A 24,711-nucleotide genomic window follows, 5' to 3' on the forward strand; every position below is an offset into this window, starting at 1 on the left:
GGGGTTTTACATCCGAAAACTACGATATGATTATGAGAGGCGCGGTAGTGGAGGACTCCCGAGTTTTGACCATCTGGTTGTCTTTAACGTGCCCTGACATCACACAGTACACGGGCCTTTGGCATTTCGCCTCCACCGAAATGCGACCGCCGCGGCCGGGATCGAACCCGTGACCTTCTGGTCAACAGCCGATTGATGAGACGTTTCAAGTTCCTGGACTCCAAATAGTAGCGCATTTCGGGCAGGGTTTCAAAGAAATTTAGTCGTCGAGAAGCCGAAACCAAGTATTCAAAACAACCAAAAACCATCCTACATCTTATTTATTGCGGTCTGCCACTCATTTCCTAACACTCCACGACGTAGTAGCAGCATACAAGTCTCATCTCAGCGTCGTGCCTTGGAAATGAGTGCCGTGTTCGCACACACTCAGCGCTATCTACGAGCTCGTACGCAACATATATCATCGTCTCTAGTGGCAGCCTCGTCATTTACAGCGCCTTGGCACGCTACTACATTGCTGATATATTCGCTTTCTTTTTCTTTCATTTTTCGTCTTCAAGTAGTACCTATAGAGCCGGTCTTTTTTTCCCCTTGTTGCGCTTTATTGTGCATTTATTTTGCGTAGCAGCCTGTCGTGTGCTCGCGATGCAACGCTGCGATATTCTATGACTCCGCCATGTAGCTTAGATTTTTGGTTCTTTCTATCTTACTAGTCCTCAAGAAGTCTGTGTAGAGGCAGCGTATATATGCTTTTCTCGTCCTTTCTTTTGGATGTAACGTCGGTATTACGTCTTGTAGGCACCGTCCCGTCATCTGCTACGCGGTACTTGCGTGGGAAGGGTAGTAAATCGTCCCGCTCCACTACCGGTGGCGTCTCTGCTCTCTTCCTGTGCTAAGGTCCATATTTCACGGCGCTCCTTTGGAGAGGCAGTAATTTCCTGGCGCCGCCAAGTTAGCGGCGCGGCTGCGATCGAGAAGCACCTCTCGATGGAGCGATCAAGGCGCGTAAAACGTCCGCCCGGCCCGCTTCAAAAGAAAACGTCGCCCGGTGAAATATGGCCGCCGAACGCCGGGCGTGCGAAGGGAGCGAAAGTTTGTGTGTGTAAGCGCGTACTTCGCTTGGCTATAAGAGTGCAGTGCTGCGAAGCATAACGTTCGCATGAGCGTATGTCGACCAACGTCGCGTAGTATAGGACTAGGTTTTTGAAGAGCGGTCGCCTGCTATTCGCAGCACCGGCAGACGATGTCACTTAGTAATTGTGCTAAATTAAAACGGCAAACTGATAGCTGTATATTGTGTATTAAACAAATCGACAAAGTGAAATTAGCTCATATCGGGCACAAAGGCGGGGCAGACAAGGTCTTTGTGTCGTCTTCATTGGCAATAATTTCATTTTGTTAAGATGTAAGACCAACAGACCAACAATCTCTTCCACTTAAACAGATCAGGCGTATAAGATGACCAGTATTTACAGAGAGCAGAGATTCTACAATGTATTTCTTCACTGGTATGTGGCAGACCGTGTGCTGTTCGGAGCGCATGCAGACAATATGACAAAGTACGCATGCGCCAAATTAAAGCTCAACTCTCATAGCTGAACGACCATATACTGGGGAGAACACTTGTGAGCTGATGAGCCGTAGCGAACGGACGACGCATAACATGCACCTTTTTTCACACTGTGTCGTCTGCTATTTAGAATGTATGCTGAAAATATGACGAAAAATGTGTACTTAAGTATTCCGCAAGCACCAATAGCTACAGATGGAATGAGAGAAAGAAAGAGTGACGCATATTGGCGACGTCACCAAGCGGGCCATTTTTTTTTTCACCGCAAATATGTCTTCCGCTAATCAGAACGGACATCACGGCTTAGAATCTGGGCTCAACGAAGGGCAATGTGCAGATAACTGTTCATCCGGTATTGTTTTTAATCCTCCATGACGCAGATGTAGTGATCTATGAGAGACGTTAAGTATCTCGCTAACGCAAATGAGAACACCATTCTGCCATCTCCGTAGTATACCTACAGTGTCCACAACTTAACGGCGGACAGAATCCGCAGCACAAATGGTAGTTCCCGTACCCCTAATGTGAAATGCTTACGAACATGCGCTCCACTGTACTGCACCGCTTAACGCCGCGTCCTCGATGGTGCAGGAACCGCTGAGTGCCCATGCGGCGCTATATCTAAATCGCTTCTTTTCGCCGCTTGGAGCGCGCTCGGCGTAGTTAGCGCTCGCGTCGCCGCGACGCGCTCCTCTTTCCTTCCGGATGCCAGTTTTGAAGATGGCGACGAATTATTTATGGCCGTATTCTGATATTGGCCGTTATTTATTGCCTTCCTCAGCCGTGGCGTCGTCCCGTCCTTTCTTTTGTTGGGGACTCCGTGCTCAGCGTGCACCCACTCTGGGATGAGTTTAGGGTGTGTAATCTTGTCCCGGCTACATCGGGGACTCTCACTAAAAGTGCTTTCTCATTTTTTGACGACATTTTTTTATAGGTGCACGCGTTATGGCTTCTGTCAGGTCTCGATAGATCCATACTTACAGGCCGTATCCAAATCACTCGTAATCGCGTCGTCATGGTAACCATAAAGTGAATACGAAATGTGAAAAGGGAACCATCGTATTTCGAGTGTGTAAGTTATCTTACTGTTTACCACGCCTGCATTCAGTGAAACAGTGCTTAACGAAACTTCTTGCGGTTTTAATTCGTGGGCAGACAAGTGACGTCATATTCTTTACACGTCGCAGTAGGTGGAGTCTACAGGTTAAGTAGAACACGGATATGTCGAATCTGAAGGGGATCACAAGAAAGTTGTATACATAGGAAATTCGATATGTAAAATATATTGTATTTCGAAAGTATATTCAAGAGGATTTTACAGCTGTTCCATATACACAATAATTCGTTATATATGGGTTCGATAGAAGCGGGGTTTACTATATAGGGCGTATACACTCACGCACACGAAGGACGTCAGTACAGCACCTATGTAAACCGAATAAACACCGAGAAAAATGTTACAACGACGGAGAATGAATTCCTGGTCTGCTTCTCTTTGCAGCAACGAATACTGTCCGCGAGGAATATGGCGCATTAGTTCTGAATGGCTTATCGCAATGAACGGAAGTCGAGGTTCTTCTGAATCTCCACTGTTCCTGAAACCGTACAACGGGAGATGCGCTACGGTTACGTGAGAGATAACTGCTTCGCAGGTACACTTCTCAACATTTTAGAGAAGTACTTGTTTAGAAGTAAATTTTCATTGCAATTGCGACAAAACTTGTGTCAAGACCTCGCGCTCATCTCCAACCAATGCCACACATTATAGAAACTCAGCCAGAGAAATATATAATGTGCTGCGCCCTCCTCATCGCCACGGACACAGCACTACGAAAGAAAACAAATAGCTCTCGTAAGGCCGTAATGTGTAATCACAAACGCCTGCACAGAAGTCTTAAGACTTCCTTTTGTCGACGGTAAAGCTATTTTTTATGGACCAAAATGTGCGAATCGAGTTCACAAATTATGCATGCTTATTAGTTGCCATGAAAAACAAACGCGAATACAGTCCCTGCGCTTGAAAGCCCATAAGTATCACAATTTAGTCTTTGCGTTATGTCACCTGACCCGTGATAATGAATGACTCACTGAAACGACATGCCCAAGCTGCGTTGAATTAGTTGCTGCAACAAGAATCCGACGTTACTTTTCAAACTCTTGACGTACTACTCTGTATCTGCTTTGCAATGCTTGAGTATACCCCTCGATTCGACACGTGTCAACCACGACAACGCATTCACACGCAGAGATCCGGGAGGTCATCGCGAACCGAGCGGGTGTCAGCGCAATTCAGCGACGACAGGCATCGCCCCGGCCACACATATATACGGGCGGGAAAGCACCGCATACGCAAGTGGTCGCGATGCCCTGATGGAATCAGCACCGCAGACTGCGCAAACGCACCCTCTGCCCTTTTCTCCTCCACCCCGTCACGCTACGCTCGCCTCCTCCCCCTCTTTCCCCGTCTCTCGCTAAACACCCGCGTCCTCCCCACGACCTCGACCACCGCTCCGAACGCCACTCGAAAAAAAAAAAAGAAGGAAGAGAAAGAAATGCAGCGTGGACAGCAAGTCGTGGCCAGATCGGTCACACCCAAACCGTGCCATCCGCCATGCACCCGTCGACATAGTCGCCGATTCCCTACGACAAACACCCTCCCATCTTCCCTCCTCCTCATCGATGCTCCCCGTCGCTAAACGCACAAAGTGGATTACGCGCCCACAGACCGACGGGTCCGGACGACAGGACCAAATACAAGAACGAGAAGTGTGCAAAGCGTATACGACAGCACGAGAGAGAAGATATATATAAAAAAACTAAGTCCCGATATGGCAGAATAGGGAAGGCGACGGGATAAAAAGGAAAAGAGAAAGAAAAAAATGAAGGATCACAGACAGCGGCAGTAGCAGTGCGAAGAGGAAATGGGGTTCCCGGCAAAGCGAGCGAGCGAGCCGAACCGCGGAGAGACAGCGCATGTAAGCACTGAGCTAGCGAGCCCCAGCAGCGCCATAGCGCTGCCGCTCCCGTCGTTCCCCTGCCTCTGCTTAAATGATGGGTGATCAACGACTACCGCTCTTCTTTCTCCCTAGCACACATCCCTTCTTTTTACCCTCGGCGCGCTCCCTCTTTTCCCGAATCAACACCGCTTCCCTCGCGATGTCCTCCCATCTCTGCAACCTTTACCTCTCCCCCAGCATGCCCTGCGACGATCTATCTCTCCTCTCTTCCCGGTTCCCTAGTCTTTCGTTCGTTCATTCTTTTTTTGTTCGTTCCCGTTATCCCGTTTTCTTTACCCTGGCGTGGTTGTCGTGATTTTGGCAGTAAAGTGTACTCCTTCCTTCACACGTCCTCTTGCTCCTCCCTGGACTCCGTTAGGTCTGCTCCCACTCCGTGGATTCATTTGCGACCAGGCTTACTTTCACCACATTTTTTTCCATCGCCCCATTTCTTCCCTTTTATATCGAAGCTATCTTAGCAAAGCTGGCTTTTCTGTGGGCCTTCCTCGTCCCCACGCGTGAGGTTTGGCACTCGGATTAACTTGTCTTCGTTGTTTTTCTTTTCTTTTTGGATTAAGTTTTCATGCCATAAATGAAGCGGATTTGCTATGTTTGTGCCCAAAGTAATTCGCAAGGTAATGTGTAATTTTAGTGAAATTATTCGCTTCAAGTAATTCATTGCATTACAAAGTCAGCGGGCCACAGAATCAACTTCCTACATTACTGATTACAGCAAAAAGTAATTTAATTAGTACAACTTTATTACTACCATGTCTGGCCATTAGAGACATGTGTTTAAAAAAGACTATATAAACACTATATGAAGCTTCTCACAATGCCAACTGGCCAAGTTGGTGTTGAGTTTAGCAGCATCAAACCCTTTTGTCTTTTGTAGTCCGTCAGTTGGGTTCAAGCCGCGGTGCTATTCTGAGTGATACGACTAAAGTGAAGCATCCGCAAGATCAAGCTGATACATGTACAGTTTCCCCGACCACAGGGATTCATCTTTCTTCTTTTTAACAGCGAAGCTGTCAGAAAATCGTTCCTTGTTCGACGAACCAACAACCTATCATCATAAACGTGTATGTGCCACAGAAATTGGGTTAATCCACCACTCACCACTGGTCCAATAAAAATTAATATGGCAAAACGATCATCATTATAAACGGGTATGTAGCGCGTTGGCATGTGGCGCCCTTCAAGGAAGAAGAAGTTGACTTTCGGCCGCGCGGCTGGTGCAGCGCGATAATAATATTAAAAAAAAAACAATTCGAAAACTCAACGCTGTCAGAGCTGGATATTTCTCGTATCAGCTCCGACAGTTAATGGTGACCCGATAAGGAACACGCAACCTCAATCATCCCGCGTCGACCCCACCGGCTCTTCCACCCTTCCTGCCCGTCCTGAAACCCAAGAAGACGCCCGACCTAGCGGTGTTGCGGTGGCTGCGTTCCAACATGTCAGCCTACCACCATTTTGGCCCAACAGCCCCAGCACGTGGTTTCTGCAGGTCGAGGCGCACTTCCGTCTACGGCAAATCACCAGCCAAGAGAACAAATACTTGCATCTGGTGTCCTCCTTACCTTCGGACGTAGCCGAAGCCTTAGCGGATGTTATAGCCTCGCCACATCCGAGCCATCCCTTCGACACGTTGAAGGCAGCTATCATTTCCCGCAAGTCTGCATCCGAACATAGCAAGCTCCAGCAGCTCCTCACAGCTACAGAGCTCGGTGACTGCCACCCTTCACAGCTCCTGCGACGCATGCTCCAGCTCCTTGGCGGGCCCTCCACCCCTCACGAAGAAAAGCTGTTGCGTGAGTTGTTCCTCCAGCGCTTACCGCAGAACATGGTCTAGTCCTTGCGGCTGCAGGTGAGTGTCCCATTAGACGCGCTTGCTTAAATGGCTGATCGAGTGGCGGTCTACTCGCGGTCCCATTGCCTCAACGCTGTTGCCACACTGCCACTGGCCACCGCTGCGGAACCCACGCTCGCGAGCATCGAGAACCGTTTGGACGCCCTTGTCAGACGTCTCGATGACTTTGTACCTTCGCATCGTCGACCTTCATCGAAGTTCCAGTTCTATATTCGCTCCTCAACGCCCCGGCGGTTCGACCAAACGAGGCGTCCCGTACGGCTCATCCTCGACTGTGTGCTGGTGCCACCGCCTATTCGGTGCCGCTGTTCGCAAGTGCGCCCGCCCGTGCTCCTGGTCGGGATAGCGACGACCGGCCACTGACGGCGGCAAGTGGTACTGGTCGAAAGATATGCCGCCTATTCTACCTTTTTGCCAAGATCATTGGCGCTTGCTTCCTAGTCGACACAGGAGCCCAGCTTAGCGTCATACCAGCCTCGACGTCGCCGTCACAACGAACAGACCTGCCCACTCCAAGCGATAAACAACCGCCATTCGCACATATGGCCAACGCTCTCTTACACTTAACCTTGGACTACGCCGTACGTTTCGCTGGATTTTCATCTTCACTGACGTCCCGCAAGCTGTCCCTGGTGCTGACTTCCTCAGTTTTTTCATCCTTACAGTGGACATGCATACTCATCGCCTCACTGATCTCAATACGCCCCTCTCCATGAACGGCATACTCTTACGGACGCGTAATGGGCATTTCGCTGATTCGCAAAAGGAAGAATTACGGCGTAGTAGGTGTAGAGGGCGCGAGTGCCAAGTCAATTATGAGGCGCCCTCTATAGGATGTAGTATATAAAGGGTGTATGTACTGTGAATAAACAGGGGCACTTCCGCTGGGGACTCGGAGCGTGTGTTTTACTCCGCGGCCCTCGGGCTTCAGCCTTCCTCCTCGGCCGCCTCGGTTGGAAACCTCCCACCACATAGTGTCAGAAGTGGGATGCCTGGTTCCCGCCACTCGACATGTATAACAAGGGACGCTCCTGTTCCTGCTCTCGCTGCCGCCAGTCTTCGGAGTCCGGCTCCGTTCTCGTTCGACCGATGCCGGCGAGTGGCTGCCCTGGTTACAGCAATTTGACGACTATGCCTTCGCACTGGCATGCACGCAGCCCCGGACGAGACTAGGGTTAGGACTCTCCTCTATTGTATGTGTCCCCGGGCACGCATCGTCCTCAGTTCACTCATGTCCGACGAAGAAGCGTACAAGTCCTACGCGGAAGTCACCCAGCGGCTCACAAACTACTTCGTGCACCCCGTATACGAGGTGTACGAGAGCTCTCGGTTTCATAAGCGGACCCAACAGCCAGGTGAAACTGTCGACAGTTTCTTCACGGTCCTTCGGAACATGGTGCGCAAGTGTAACTACCCGTCACCTGCGATGAAGAGCGACCGTTTCGTCGTGGGTTTGTCGGATTCTCACCTTTCAGACAAGCTGTGCCGCACTCCGAGCCTTTCCCTGGACGACGCACTCATGCAAGCTCGTCAGCACGAAGACGCCGAACGCGAAAAACAACGCCTGTCCCTCACCGCTGGGCAACCACCTACGGCAGCTCACGTGGACGCGGCGACTTCGCGTAAACCCGCGCAGCGTGCATGCGGACGACGCAATAGACGGGACTCTGGCAACTTTGCCGACTTTAAGTCACGTGACCAGCCCGACGGTTCGCACACGAGCAACAGAGCCGGCGAGGCTTCGAAAAGCGGCCTAGGCCTGAGTGGGCACTGCCAATTTTGCGGTCACGAGTTTCACCGACGGTCTGACTGTCAGCGGCCAAAGCGGTCTGTAACCACTGCAAGAAGAGAGGCCACTTCGCGTCGGTATTCGCTCAAAGAAATGCCTCGGATCCGTGAGCTCCACTCCGTCGCGGCGGTGGCTCGCAACGGGCGGTACGTTAAGGTGCGTGTCAACGGGCAACCCTCTCGTCTTCAAAGTGGACTCTGGTGCCGACGTCTCGGTGGTTCCGCGCACGTTACCCGGCTGCCCAGCCGTCCTCGATAGGCCGTGCGGTGAGGAACTTTACGGACCCGGGAAACAAGCCCTGAGCTTCTCGCACCTTTGACGCAGCGCTGTCTTGGAGAGGCAGGCAAGTCAACGAGCGCCTCTACGTCGTTGCGGGACAAGAGCAGCCACTTCTCTGCTATCCCGCTATCGTTGCCCTCGGGGTCGTCAATTTGTCGGCGCCGTCACAACCAGCTCTGCCGGAAGCACCACCTCGTGATGTCCCTCCAGCCCTTTCACCAGCCTGGGCACGTTTCCGGAAGAGTACACGATACGTATCAAGCCTGACGCGGTACCGTATGCCCTCAGCACAGCCCAGCGTATCCAGATACCGCTACGAGACGAAGTCAAAAAGGAGCTTGACTAGATGGAGCAGGAGGGCGTGATCCGGCGCGTCGACGAACCGACGGACTGGTGCGCGGGACTTGTCGTCGTCCCGAAGCCAGCGGGGGTTACCGCCTGTGCGTCGATTTGACAAAACTAACCAAGTCGTTCTGCGTGAACGCCACGTACTCCCGACCGTCGACCAAACCCTCGGACTTCTCGGTGTCGCACGCGTTTTTCGAAGTTGGGTGCAACTTCAGGCTTCCACCAAGTACGCCTGGCGCGCGGCTCCCAGAAGTACACGACTTTCATCACTCCGTTTGGCAGGTATTGCTACTGCCGCCCGCCTCCCATTCGGCATAACATCAGACCCGGAATACTTTCAGCATCAGATGTTTCGCCTGTTGGAGGGTTGGCCGGTGCTGTTAACCTTATGGAAGACATCCTTGTGTTTGGCCGCACCACAGAAGAACACGACCAGCGCCTCTGGCAGTCCTCGGTCGCCTCCACAAGCGGGGGTCACTCTCAACGCTGCCAAGTGCACTTTCGGCGTGTCCAGCGTGCGATTCCTTGGCGTTGTCGTCGGTGCCAATGGCATCACTCCGGACCCTGAGAAAGTGGCCGCCATTCAGCGCATGCAGCTCCTCAGGACGTTTCATGGTGTCCAACGTTTCCTCGCTCAACCATGTCGGTCGCTTCCTCCCGGGCCTCTCTCAACAACTGCGCCAATCAGAAGTCTCCTGAGCAAGACTGCAGCCCGGACATGGGGACCAGCGCAAGCGTCAGCATTTGAAAAGCTCAAGAGCATGCTGTCCTCAGACGTCTGGCCTCGCAAGCTATAACCCTGCACTGTTGACGACAGTCTCCGCAGATGCCAGATCCTTCGGGCTGGGTGCTGTTCTCCATCAAGACCAGTCACCAGGGGAGCGCCGACCAGTTGCATACGCCTCTCGAGCGCTGACTGAAACAGAGCGCAGGTGTAGCCGAATCGAAAAAGAGGCACTGGCTGCCACCAAGGCCATCAACCGATTGGACGAGTTTCTTCGGGGTCTTCGTTTCACCCTGGAGACCAACCATAAGCCGTTAGTAAAGCTCCTAGCAACCGCAGATCTCGATCTCATGCCACCACGAATCCAGCGCTTCCGCATCCGCCTTCTCCAGTACCAATTTGACGTCAAGTATGTTCCTGGGAAACAGCTGGCCAGAGGGGACATGCCGACTTCCAGAGCTGTGGTGCCACAAGCTCTGGATGCACTCGGAGACACACAAGGCAGACGAGGGGCGCTCTGTCGGCCATCGAACACCAATACGGATCCGAGCAGGTTATATACTACGTTGATGTGGCGCGGCAGGTCGCGCATCGGAACTCTACAGGGCCGCTGTAGTTCACCAGGACCAACGCGTTAACGGGCTCTCCTATCGGGCTATGATGCTGATAGATTCTTTTATTAGGCAAAGGGAGGACCGAAGGCCACTGATGAGGAGATTGGGGATGGGGGAGGGCTGGTAGGTACACACTAACACTACGCGCGCCAAGCCGCTACTAACTCTGAAGTGGGCTAATGTGATGAGCTGGTGAGGGTATCAACTCCGCGCAGGCTGAGGAGTAGCAATAGCGCTTGCCGTCTCCGACACGAACACCAGCGTAATCATCACAGATTCGCGCAGAGCCTGTGAAAACTGCCTGGCGGGCGAGGTCTCACCTTTAGCTGACCAAATTCAAAAAGCGAGCCGTGAGGAATACGGACCCTCACCTAAACGCATCGTGTGGACAACGAGGCGGCGGACGCGGCCGCGCGCGCTAACCCCCGGGCCCCTCAGCCAGACTTTTTCCGTCTCAGGGACTAGGCAACCGCTTCTGCGATTCAAAGACATTCTGGTGCACTGTTTCGAACGCTATCAGCTTTTGCCGGTCACTGCTAAGGCCCTGAGTAAGGCCGATGAACGAGCCTTAAGGCGCCTGTAGACCAACACCTTGTTGTGTCCTGCACGAGTAAAACATTTTGGCCCGAAAGTTGATGGCCGGTGTCCTCACTGTGGGAAGTCTCCGATAACTTTGACATGGTGTAGGCATGTCAGATGAATCCTTCAATTCCCTTACCCCTTCCCCTACTAGACATGCATGGGAGGCAGCCCTACTCAATTCTCAGGACTGAAGTCACAAAGGACTCTAGTCCAACGGGCGTGGGAAGCGGCGTTGTCCAGCGGGGTCCCTGAATAAGGGCTTCCCCTATTTAAAGGGCCCTTTTGGACCTGCGAACTGTCGTTTTATTGAATAAAAGTATTTCACACACACACCACACACACACACACACCACACACACCCACCCACACACACACACACACCACACACACCACACACACACACACACACACACACACACACACACACACACATACACACACAAACACACCACACACACACACACACCACACCACACGCACACACACACACACACACGACACACACACACACACCACACACACACACCACATGCAAGGATTAGGGTTGCCTCAAGAATCTTCTTTTTGTTCGGAATGCGTGCAAGTGTCTTTTTCTTTCTTCCTTTTTTGAAGAATGACCATTTCTGGTGGATATTACGAACACGACGGGCGGCATCTTCTCAGGCTCGCAAACATTGCTCTTCACAGGTACAGTCACGTCGGATATGAGCTGAGGCCGATAGCAGAGAGAGAGAGATGGAGGGAGGGAGGAGAGGAGAGGAAGGGAGAAGGGAAGGAGGGAGAAATAGACAGAGCGAAACATTGCAGTGTTGTACGGAACGGCATTCCAAGGAACGACGTTCCAGGAACTAGTTTCCTTTTGGGAGAACGAAGGAACGCCACCGTTCCATTTAGGATCGGTGGAACTGTAACGGTAACTCGTTACGTTACGTAGGAACGGCACAGGGAGCGGCGTTCCTTCTGTAAACGTTCCTCGGCATTGAACAGGCGCCCGCACATAGCACATCATGCAGAACGGGTGTGTATTGGCGTAGAGCACTGCACGGGCTCGGGCCTACCCGAAACCCGGGCCCGGCCCGGCCCGTGGGCCGGGCCGGGCCGGGTAAAGTAGTTTTCACGGCGGGCCCGGGCCGGGCTCGGGCCTGAAGCTCCGGGCTTAGGGCCGGGCCCGGGTTTGAGGTCGCGGGGCTCGGGTCGGGCCGGGCTTGAAACTTTGCTCCGTTGTAAAGGTCACAAAAGGGAAACAGTGAATCGGTTTAGACTGATAAAGTGTACTCGGAGAACCCGAACGTCATCAATTCCACCATCAATGAGTTTACTAATAAAGGAGAAAATCAAGGTCAAAGTTCCATCTTAAAATTTCCCGCTGAAATCTCCGTACGTGACGTCACGGATTCAAACTGTATTCGTCGTATTTTGGGTACCTTGGCTCAACGACAATTTCCAGAAACTTGGTATGCTAAGTCTGTTTAAGGCCCCTCAGAGGTCAATGTACTTCAATCTCTACCCATTATAACTAAGTAGGGCCCGGTAGATGCCGTCAGAATCTATGACTTCACGGCGTTTGCTGGGTGAATTTCAAGTTGGCGTCGTTACCTGCATTTCCTGAGAGTTTTTTCTCTTACCAAGAGTCTGGTTGCGGCGAGCGTGGTGCTTTTGGAATGGTAAAAGAGTAATTTACTGTAATAGAAAAATCGCTTTTCACATTAACGTGCCTTGTTCTGCATACGCTGTGCATACATATAAGTCCCACATTTTATCTCGAAAAAACGCTTTTTATGTGGGTAAGCTATTTGGAGAAGTTTTATGAGGAATAAGTGCTGAAGTGCTTTTTCTTCTTGCATGTGAGCTACTTGATTTATCTGAAACGGGCGAGCTGAAAGTAAATAGACCAGGAGCTTATATGTAACTCGCTATCCCGTGCTTTATTTGCTTTCGTTAGTTATTTTATATCCCAAAGGTTACATTGTAATCGCAGTAATAAATGTAATATAACAAAATTATACCTATGAGATGTTCATCGCAAGAGCGATCACAGAGCTCCAAAGCGGGGAAACGTTGTATGTAAAGTTAGAGCCCCCCTCTAAAACGAAAGGACTGCACGTAGTCTTGATACATAGAATCCCTATAAAGGCACATTCTTTTTCTGTAACTCTTGTGACGGCTCCCGGTGGTCATGTGGCGCGAGATGGACATGCACAGCCTGCTTTGTGTGCCCAAATGTTAACGTCTGAGCTTTCGTCTTGTTCCGCCACATCAGGGGTCTCAAACTCACCTCAGCTAACGGGCCGCATTCACGAAAATTATCTCTCGCAAGAGCTATGGCAATGACGAAAGAGCGTGGGAGGGGGACCAGGTTTTAAAACTACCGTCATTTCACAGCGGACCTTTCCCATATCTCATATACGGGATGATTTCTGAAGGGGGTTTGGTGGCAGGAGTCCAACAACATATAGATACCCATTGTTGCAAAATAGTGCGGAACGGAGCAACTTGGAGCGCGCCACACTCTATCGAAGAATAGGACTCCGAGAGGCATCGAGGGCACGTGCACGCGGCCAGCGCAGCAGTTCGCCTTTATTGCCATTAAACGGATGTCTCTCTTTCACATCTGGGGAACCACCCTATTGAAAATCCCAGCATTGCCCACCATAAAATTTATGATGGAAATGGTGGAAATTCTGGTGGGTATGATGGAAAACGTGGTGTACATGATGGGAGTAATGGTGGACATCGTGGGACCCTTGGTGGGCGTGCTGGGTGGATGGTGGGAGAGTTGGTGGTTTGGTGGACACTCGGTGGGCATAATGGGTGGGTGGTGGAGACACAAAGTTGGTGGGTGGTGGAACAATTGGTGGGTGTGCTGGGTGGATGCAGGGATGCTTCGTGTTTGGTGGGAGACCCGGTGGGCAAAGTGGGTGGGTGGTGGCATACGTGGAGATGTGCCGAGTGGATGCTGGGTGCAATAGATGTGATAATAAAAACATGATGAGGAGCCTCTGTCGATGGACACGTACTTGCTGATTATGAATGCTTCGTGATCAGCTGCATTATGATGCATAGAAGTATTCATCCGAGAAAACCGCCGAATTGTTGTGATACAACTTTGAACTATATGGCATTGTGCATTAACTGTAAACGCGCATCTACAGGTGTTTCCTTGCATTGAAAATGGAAGTGAGAAGAGTTCACTTCTGAACCAACGAGCGAGAGGCAAGCGCTGCACATGACAATTAACTGACGAAAGCCCTAATTGGAGAAAGCATAAGCGACGAAGTGCAACACTTCTAAAATTACATTTTGCGTCGCCTGCATGCTTGGGCTAATTTCGCATAGACACGATGTCCGTTGTCAAAGATTGTTGTACGCGACGGTTACAAGCAACTCGATCGACCGCTAGCGTATTGGTTCGTACCGTTAGCTCGGCGGTGTGCTCGCACGAGTACATCTTTATTACTTGCTCGGCTCCTTACCGTGTTTCAAGAACACACTTTATCCTCAGCAGCCCCCTTTAGACAACTTTACGAAAAAGAAGCCTCCGTAAGGTAGCTTTCGAGGTACCTAGGACTTATGCAATCCAGCATAGCGATGTGTGTATTTGCGTATAAAGCACGACATCCGCAACAATAAAAAGAAAAAAAAAAGCTTAGAAGCAATGTGCGAGCAATCACACGTGTCGTATTTCATCGAGGATACATATCACGCGTGGGAAGGCGATGAAGCTGGCACGATTGAGCCATAATTTGAACAAACATCAGGAGCCTGAGTATCGGCAAAATGCCGCTGTCTTCGCTACTCGAAAGTAGCAAGATGCGAAAAAAGAGCTCATCTGCCGTAAACGCTTCTTCCGTGTAGTCAGCCTTCCGATTTCTTTGAAATAACCCCAACTAGTTCGCTGGTAGTGCTCGGTGCGTAAATCTAACGGCAAAAGTGCTAACACCGACCGAAGTAAATAAACACAAGTAAGGAAATGAGAAAATCTTACCCATTTATTGAAATAAAGCCGAATTAGAACACATTCAGAAGGAGGTAATATTCACCACACAGGCACATCGTTCACGCGCATTCACTTCGGTTCGCACACACCACCCGTTTCTCTATAGCCGTCACTCTGACGGCCGCGAGAACGGCCAGAACACGGCAACACAACACGCCGCAAGGGGACATTACGGGAATTCCGCCTTGAGGACGCTTTCCCTTGAGGACGCTAGCCGAATGGAGGGAAACAGGCACGACCCCGGGCTCAACGAGGAGACCGCACACAACGCACTTCACTCTGTTAGAGCTTACGAATTCAAACGTACCGTACAACCACCAGCGCAAACACGTGCATGGTACGTACACAAATGAAACGACGGCAAATTTAGAAAACACGTTATTGTGACGTCTAGTGTTTAGCCGAAAAGAAAGTTTAGCCAACACGAGCCAGCGAGTCAGCAACGCTAGAAACGCGCAAAATACCCGTTTAACACTAGCTGTATTTGTTTTCAGTAGCGTAAATGCACATTTGATTTAACCTTTTGTAGTAGGATTAAGTTATACGCGCATGAATGGATGATTTCAAGCGCAAAAAACGCGCATAGCTTCGCTCCCATAACAGTCACTCATACGGATAAGGGCGTCTTTCGTTAGGTGCCCTTAAAATGTCCTAAGTTGGGTCTTTGAAAGGTCGTCGCTTTACCTTTTCATTCACTTTACCTGAAGTTCTACTTACGAAAGGCCGCCTTTACGCGTAAGGAAAGGGACGTACGTTTGTGAATACGAGCGGGAGCTGCAAGTATAACCGCTGGCAGCTCGCGATTGATGACTATGAAGTCTAAGCAAACAGTTCGAAATAAGGCAACAATTTCGCGCAGTGCGTTTACATTATTCCAATATTAGGACTTCCGTCGGCTCCGATGTCATCAAAAAATTATGTTGCAGTAATGTGTGCCCTTCGCGCGACGGGCGCGTGACGGCACTGGTGAAACAGTGAGAGCGCCCAAGGCGCAACGCGAAGCGGCAGACATATGCTGTTTTACCCATGCATTTACAGCGGACACAATTCTTCATAACTTACTTCCGGCAGCTGTGTCACAATTTCCTAATGCATGTTGCACGAACGGTGTGATTTCGTGGATTAAGAAACGACACAAAAATACATCGCACAGCGCATTTGCAGTGCGTACAACGTGCACTCGTGGGCACCGAGATGAAAACGATTTCGTGTCTTTTGAACCACGTATACAACACGCGAAAAACGCAATCACGGTTAGTTATCTTTTGTATTGTGTTTCCGCGTGATTGGAATGCTATGTCAACGCCCCGCTAAAGTCCCGCGATGAAGCAAAACGCGTTCAGCTGTACCAAGCGAGAAGCAATGAACCACATGGTTCAAAGCAGACTCCCTTTGGTATTAATAAATGAAGTTAAGGCTGAAGGTAAACATTCGTTAAGCTGCGGATGTAATTACACCACAACTGTTCGTGAATGCATGATGTGCATTTTCACATTGCAGTCAAAGGCCGACCTCCCCTGAACAACTTCACTAACTATTCCACTACATCTGTATAACTTGCTGTAAATTTCAATGACAGATTGATGAGACAAAACATATAAGATAGCGCATTTCCTTCTTGCAGCGTTAGTACACGTGTTGAGCTATTGTAGCAACGTACACACGATTTTTCTGTTGATATGTTGATACCGAAACTGAAACTGAGGTGGTGGTGGCGCTAGTGTCGCCATTACCGCCCTGCCGCTTTTTTTTTTTTTTTCTCTTCCCAAACATGGCGGCGTCCAGCATTTCGTGTGTGCGTCGTAGTGCCGAGTTTTGTTCATGCGGTGGATTTTTACTGCGTTGCCTCGCGTTGTGTGTTGTGTGTCGCGGTTACTGACGTAAGCGCAAGTTCTTCACTGAGTGTGATCCGCGGCACCGTGCAAATAGTCACCAGATGCCGGCCGTGCGACTCCGTTCTCTGCGACTCCTTTGTTCGGTGTGATCGAAGTACGTACGTGATTCATAGCTTTGGAGACCCTCTTTACACCGTGCCCTCTTCAAATGTTTCCGCACATCACCGAGTAGCAGCGCCGCAGTCCTTACTCGACGACACGCTCTGTGGGCCTGGAAAATGCTTTGACGCTCGAGCACTTCGGGAGCTATACCGGCGGACAGCCGGACGCGGGTGTCTTGGTCGTTCCTTGCTCTGCGCATCGCTTGAAAACCGGCGGTCATACTCCAGTGTACGCTGCCAGCGTGCTTTATTGCCAGAGGTAAGTAATTTTGAATGTTACGCTTCGTACGTTGTCAGTCGTTGTTATTGTAGTATGCGTTGTTGCTGAAGGAAATCGCATAACTTGTTGGTACCACATGTCGTTGTTGTGTGCATGTGTGTGTATGTAGAAATATTTTCTTTAGGCGTGCATTTTGTGCGTCCTTAAGTAACGTGACCGTCAAAAGCGTTTAGGTGAGTACTATTGGACATTGTTTGTCGTCTTTTAAGCAATAGCTAAGGTAGATTTGCGAAAAATGCAATTTCTGCAGCCTGACACTGTATTTAGTTTAGTTAGTTTGACCCATTTTTATCCTTTATGCATGTTGACCTAATTTGGCAAGGCGTACTCTCATCTGAATTTGCTATTGCCTTCGGCACTGTATGTGGTTTCTTGCATGGCAGTTACGTGTGACAGTGGTATTACGCGCAAAATTCGTGAACACGAATTTTTCTGGCACCCCGTGTTCACGAATTTTTCATCGCTTCAAGCTCCCATCTTACCCTCAACTTCTGCCTTTATTGGATTGGTATTACTTGTTTCCTAACTACCGCAGCTGTATAGCTTGTGGTAAGCACTTATCACTGTGTTTATGTGCTAGTGCATTTATGTAAAACCATTCATACGCTATTCGCGCTCTACTGGTGGAGCGATATGTTGACTGCAGTTTTCCATGACTCTGGCAAGTATCATAAAGCACCACACAGCGCTGTAATCGTACCCACGAACTAGAGCTCAGGCTCTGTTACGGTGCCATAAATTTCAATTTGCTAAAGTATGCTAAATTGCATAAAGTATGCTATAAATGTGGTTGCACGTTGTGTATGTTGCTAAGGACAGAAACAAGCCACCCTGCATCTAAGGTAGATAATATGGCACTCACATGGCTTGTTTTGTTGAACGTGCAGCGCGGCATAGACCAGAAATGAAGTACCGTGTCAACTCTTCCCTCACCTATGCTGCGCTGCACGTTTAGCTGAATATGATAACGCACCAACTCGCCCAACTTCCTGTGTTAATCCACTGACATGGCACAGTGCAACACTGGCATGCGGAGCTTTGCTGGATGTAAAGAAACATGTAGACCACAGAAATTCTGCAAGAACATGGCAATTTTCATCAAGCACAAAGTGTATTTCTCATAAATCATGTTGAAGGCAGCAAAGCACATGCTGTCAATATTCATTCAGTAAAATCCATGGGAAAGTGTATTGAGCAATAATCGCTTGTACGATGAGGCTTTGAAAATTTCAGGTAACATTTATTCACATTCTTTTAGATGGGTAATTGTCGAATGCCCATTATAGCATGTGGGCCTGACTAGGATGTGTGTTATTAGTGAAATATATTGACCTCCCTCGTGTTATTTTCTGTCTAACACATAAGCTGATCAGTGCATAATGTGTTAGTTCCATGATGAACGAAGTTAAAAATATCCCTGTATTTGTCAGTCCCATTTATTATTTAGTGTATGGTTTGCGTGAGACCACGCCTGCTTGGCATAACCTCTGAGTTGACTGGTAACAGCCTTGTTACACAACTTTCTCTCAAAGTCTCTCCTGCCAGATTTCTTTAACAATAAACCAGACGAAATCCTCCCCAATGCTTTACAATAAAATTGTTGCAGCCGCCTCCCCTTCTGGTGATGACCATATGCAGCCAATGCTGATGTGAACCTGAGTGATGAACAAATGCAGGTAGGTCACAGCTCTGTTGTAAACAATTTTGGCATTATTGTTGTCACAGATCAAACTTGCGACTTGTGTGACTACTCACATGTGGTGATGTTCAATAAGTTTCATCTGCTATGCGTGAACATGGAAACATATAGGAGTGCTTATGTGGAGTAGGAATCTTCTATAATACATAGGACATATGTGCCACACATCAACATAGAATTTCAAGTTTAAAATTAACATTTTTCTTAATGACAAGACACCAGAGCAAATTTTTACTGCAGGAAAATAATTAAAACTGATATTTATGCACAATGCAAGCTGATAACAACCATCAGTCGCACTAAAGTGAGCACACACAGCAAGAGTCATTTTGACCCGTTATATCTCGTGAACAAAGCAAATGAGGACACATGATATTAAAACCGTGTGTTCACTGACATAAGCGCTCTTTGATAAAAAGTGTCGTCAAAATTCAGGCCGGTGTTCTTTTATTTCATTTTTTGAAAATGAACTTTTTTGAAAAATACTTGCTTCTTCAACTATTTTTTTTTTTGCGCTGCCTGTAGGAAAACTATCTTCCGCATAAATGTTGCAAAGGTTCTTTTCTACATTTGACACTGTTTTGAAGTTTCTGTGTCAAATAGGAAAGACGCCAAGGGGGCGCATCAAAGTTAGCAAACTTTGTAGATTTGGACCGTGTTGGCCATTTTTTCACATTTTTTCCTTTTGAGGACGGCATAAAAAGCATGAATGTAATTCACAGTAATGCGCATTAAAAGGAGCAAAACAATTTTCGACACATCATTTATAGTTTGCGTTAAATTGGGCCGTGAAATCCAAAAGCATTGCAGTGAGCAAAAACAGGAAGGCCGCGCCGCCACCTTCGAATATTTTTTTTGCCGCGCTAGGAGCGTTTCTTAGAAATAAAATTTTCGGTTCCGTGCACTTAGAATTTTCTATATAACATATAAAAACCCAGGCAAAACAAAATATCAACCGGACAGGCATGCTGGATGTCGTGTAATCATATAGCATTTAATTGGTGTGCGAGCTGTCGATTCTTTCTCGCTAAAGCTATGGTAATAGTTCTTTGAAGAAGTATGGACACACAACTTCTATCAGTCATTTCGTTTCTTCTTCATTTACATAATTTATGGTTTTTAATTAAATAATTTCCATACTTTCTGCCTTCTTTCATTGCATACTGCCTTCATGGGGTTGTTAATTAATGTCGTTTACCTTACACCTTAAAATAAATGGCCATAATTTATCTTTTGCTTTGCTTTAGTGCATCCATCTCTAGGGCAGAAACAACATGTCTCACCATTGTTCGTGAAGAAACTAACAGTTTGAAATGCTACATCACATTGCTGGCGAATTGCTGGAAACAGCATGATGATTACAGAACAAGAAAACAATCACAATAGGACTCGTTGTGGAACAATTTGGAGTCAAAAACTATCATCAGTTTTTAAGTAGTGTCAAAACAATGAAATAATTTTAGCTTTATGAGAATGCACACTCAGGCACGGCAGGAATGACCACTGTTTTAAGATATGGTGCCATTTTTATAGGCTAAGCGATGAGCCACTCACACACATTGCCTTGTGCCATATGGTGCATCACTACAGTTTTCCTTCTTTGATTCTTGTATTTTTTTAGAAATCTGCTAAAAGGACAGGGCAAGCAAACTTGTTACGATGAGCAACAGCTGTAACCTTCTTTTACACTCTTTTTACGAAGCTCGCTCTGTTATTAAAATGTTGCATTAATTGAATAGCTACTCAGCCAGACATAGTGAATGCACATTAGCTTGTGTGCTTATTATTGTCCGGTTTTTTCAAAATCCCAAAACAAGAAAACAATGATGTATATTCTATAGAAAAGGCCGTCAATGGGTGCGTCACATATACTTCATTTTGCCCATCAAAACAACATATCTTTTGCGACTCACTTCTGCGGAGTCTGTGTGGAAGAAACGCAATAATGAAAGGACAGTTTTCTCGTTCAAAACAAGTTATCTTTGTCTAGGTAATTGTGCCTTGCATTTTATTTTGCTGATATTTGTTAACCACATTTGCATGCTTGCAATGCACATCTCAATCAGTAGTGTGCTTGACTGCGACTGCACTGGACGGTGCATTATGAAAGGCAAAGAAACAGCGTTAGACAAGAACATGTGAAGATGACACACACGCCACTAGGAAACAAGGTAGTCAGAGCCAATGTGTACACTTTTCAAGGTCTTTGGCCTAAAATGAAGTATATGCAATAGAAAACTCCTTTCTACTAATACATATAGGCCAACGCAAAGCAAACTAGTGGCGTGGCCGACGTATCATGTTATTTTTGATTCAACAAACCTGGAAATACATAATTTTGCGCTTCTCTGTTGACTATGTCATTGCAATGTCTTAAGCAGCTATCTTGGCAATGGGGTTTAATAAAACTGTTCACCGTGCTCATCAACTTTGTCTCGGATATTTAGCTGCGAGAGAGCGATAGCTTGAGCCATTTTCACAGCTGATTGGGGTAGTCATGCATGTACTGTTGATCATCATTCAAAGCCGCATAACCTTTCCATGTCATCGACGTTTGTAAATATTAATCGTCTCAGAGTTCCAGATGAGGTGCATTTATAGAGCTTTTTGCCAAGGCATTGTTATAAAAGTTGCACGTAGATAACCTAGTAGGTAACAGCCAAAAGGCGTTCTCACACACTGACGATGCATCTTGTCAAATTTACTTATGTTTGTAGCTTGTTGATGCTTTGAGAATTATTTCTTGGAAAATTTAAAATATGTCACCAGCAGCTCGTACGAGCTCGTGCTTTTTAACCTATAAGCATTTTTCTAGTAAAAACATGTAATTGAAGTGTTTTGTTTAATATTTTGTATTGCCTTTTTGCTCTAGATCTGCAAAGGAGCTGTCCTGAGGCACCATGCTTACTCAAGTCACGCAGTGAGAGTCAGGTAAGTGTTATGGTTCACCTTCCTGTTATTGCTCCAAATTTAGCAAAAGCAGCTTATTTGTTTTTATTCAATTCTGTTGTAGCATGCCTGGAAAAGTACTTCAAAGCACACCCCATCTGGCTCGCTGCACTGCCTCAAGAAAACTGCCTTTCTCCCATCTGCAAGTTCCTAAGAAGTTGCTTTATGAAGCAAGCCAGCAGGGTGTACGTGTTAGGCATGGCAGCACGGAGAACAAATAAACATGAGTATTTGGTGCAAGATGCATTCATTGATTCCATGCTGCATGACATGTGGCTGCATGCTTGGCCATGTGTAGACACAGCAAGTAAACACGTTAAGCTCAATGGTAAAAGATTGCCTATAATTACGTTAGGAAGCACAATGTCTTATTTTTGTAAATAATTGCATAGGTCCACTTTGACTCGGGCGTCCAGCACCCATCGTTATCTGCCCATCACCCAGCATACACCCAGTATGTCCATCGCCCACCGTCCACCCATCATCTGTCCATCATCCAATATCCACCCACCGTCCCTCCACCATCTGTCCATCACCCAGTATCCACCCACCATCCGTCCATCACCCACCATCTGTCCACCATGCGTCCATCATTACCCAGTACCATAATCCACCAAGATGATGGGTGGTGGGTCCCATCATGCCCACCATTGGGCAAATTTTCAATAGGGCAGTCATTTCGTATCACTCATAATGACTAAAATCTGGACGCCGATTCTGAAATATAGCTTTTGTTTCACGGTTATGTATCAACACATGGTGACCGCAGAGGGTGCCTCACGAAAAATATGCTTTAGATCTGTGATGCCTGTGTAGCTCAAGAACATACTTATAAAGAAAAAAAAATGGGATGAAGATAGTAATGTGCGGGCGGGGGGCCGCTAGCGAGAAGTCCGCGAACCGCGTGTTTGAGGCCCTATATAGTGCGCTATATAGTGCGAGAGCTACATGATAACAACAGGTTGGAATGTGCAGGAATAGAATAGGTCCATTAAACAAGGCGTGGGGTGAAGTATATTCGCTTGAGGAAATACCTGGCTTGAAAAAGGACAATGACAGATTCCGTGCCGGGTGATGTCCCCTTACCTCGAACCATATGCATCCAATGAGTAAGCTTCGAGAAGCTTAGTCGCGCCTTTATTACCAAACCTGAACGAACCCCGAAAATATATCGAAATCGCTTCGTCCCCCTCCCACCAGTCCTAACCGCGTAGTCCAATGGCCACCTTCTACCGGTACAACATCGCTGGGAAGGCATAAGCCATTATAATATGAAGAAAAAAACGAGCACGCTGCAAACCGTGCATAACATACACTGCTGAAAAATCAAGGAGAAGCCCTCAAAGAGGAGGTTTATAGATGACATTGAAGAGAGGCACGACGTTCGGGAACGAAAGAAGTGAAGGGATGAGCTGGACAGCTATGGTCATTCTACAGAGGTCCACAAGGACATCCTAGATTTGCTCCAGTGGTGGAAGTTAAGAACAACGACTGCCGACGCCTTCGCAATTGCCAAGGCAGATGTGCGCCCGTTCGGCCAGCGCGAGCAGTGCAAGAAGCTTTAATGCGGCAGAATATGTGATGCAGCAGCGCATGGTGTGCTTAATGCAGGAATCTCTTGACACTTTGATTTTCAGCACAAGAACATGTGAAGAATTAAACTATAAACTATGCCATAAGAAACTTATAGACTGTGTATACTAGCAGTGGTGTGGTATATAAAAATAATGCTATGACAAATAGTATTTTTCTTCCTTTCGGCTGCTTACACGCATGCACGTGGTGCATGCGGTTCCATACCTTTACCTATAGATTAGTGTATTTAAACCAACGGTCACAAATTTGTTTTTTGCCGCTCTGTTTCTCCTGCTGTGGCAAGGTGCTAGAATGGTGAAAACAGGTGCTACATATCGAGAAGGGCGCACGATTGGCTTTGTAGTTAGAGCATGCCCTAAATTTTCAATAGGCTATAGAGTGCAATAAAAAAAAGTGAAGTGAGCGTTTTGTTCTCTGCCAAGCCAATCTAGAACACATGCTCTGGCGGTACTCCGTGTTACGCGGCGGCGGAGTCATCACGCCGTCCAAATGGGAGGCTGCTATTACCAGCTCCGCGCTAGAAGAACAGTTATATGGGCAGTCCAACGGGCCCGCGACGCAGCAGAGACTTGGTCTTTCTATTCCCATGTCGGAGCGGCCCGCAACGTGCTAGAGCGCGTTCCGATGGACCAAAATAAAGTTTATCCATCCATCAATCCATCCTTTGTTGTTATTGCGCTCCCTATAGAAAGTGACCTCGTGCTGCAAATCACTTTCCTTGCTTCAATGTCTGCTACAAAACGCCCTTCACGATCCCCAGTGTATTTGCAGAAAAAATGGGTACAGTATACCACTGCCGAACAAATATTCATTGTATCCAATATGTCCGCTCAACTGTTTGCACCGTGAGCCCCTTTTCACAATAAATTACCGTACGTTAAAGTATAATTGTTAGCGAAACATCAGCAAAGCGAAACGCCAGCAAAGCGTAGATATTTGCCACTTAAAACACCTTGCTGTCGATTCCATGTTCGGGCATCGGGCCTCAGTCGGGCCTGATCTGTGGTCGGGCCGGGCCGGGCCGGGTAGGCGAAACTTTTTCTCGGGTTCGGGCCGGGCCCGGGTCTCATTTTGAGTCACCGGGCCGGGTTCGGGCGGGTAAATTTGAACGAGTTCCGGGCCCGGGCCGGGTCCGGGCTTAGAATTACGGCCCGTGCAGTGCTCTAGTATGGAGGACCGCGTGAAGCGCAAGAATCTACCGCTCGCTAAAGCCCCTCTACTCCGAAGGTAGAGAGACTTTACCGCTAGCCTATCACTTGACTATGCTGCAACCTGGTGTGTGTGTGTGTGTGTGTGTGTGTGTGTGTGTGTGTGTGTGTGTGTGTGTGTGTGTGTGTGTGTGTGTGTGTGTGTGTGTGTGTGTGTTTGGTGCGGGGAGGGGGGGGAGGGCTGCGTATTCGGGCGGTTTCGCTGCGTGTC

At 48.1% G+C, this 24,711-nt stretch overlaps 1 long non-coding RNA gene across 1 annotated transcript; it reads left to right on the plus strand.

Moving 5' to 3' along the window:
- The first annotated feature begins 16,627 nt into the window (after window positions 1-16,627).
- LOC119373405 (uncharacterized) lies at window positions 16,628-21,680 on the plus strand. Its single transcript, XR_005179851.2, has 3 exons — window positions 16,628-17,027; window positions 18,655-18,724; window positions 21,620-21,680. It is a non-coding gene; the product is annotated as an uncharacterized LOC119373405 (long non-coding RNA).
- The last annotated feature ends 3,031 nt before the right edge of the window (window positions 21,681-24,711 follow it).

The sequence above is a fragment of the Rhipicephalus sanguineus genome, chromosome 11 (assembly GCF_013339695.2).
Source record: "Rhipicephalus sanguineus isolate Rsan-2018 chromosome 11, BIME_Rsan_1.4, whole genome shotgun sequence".
NCBI classification, from domain to species: domain Eukaryota; kingdom Metazoa; phylum Arthropoda; class Arachnida; order Ixodida; family Ixodidae; genus Rhipicephalus; species Rhipicephalus sanguineus.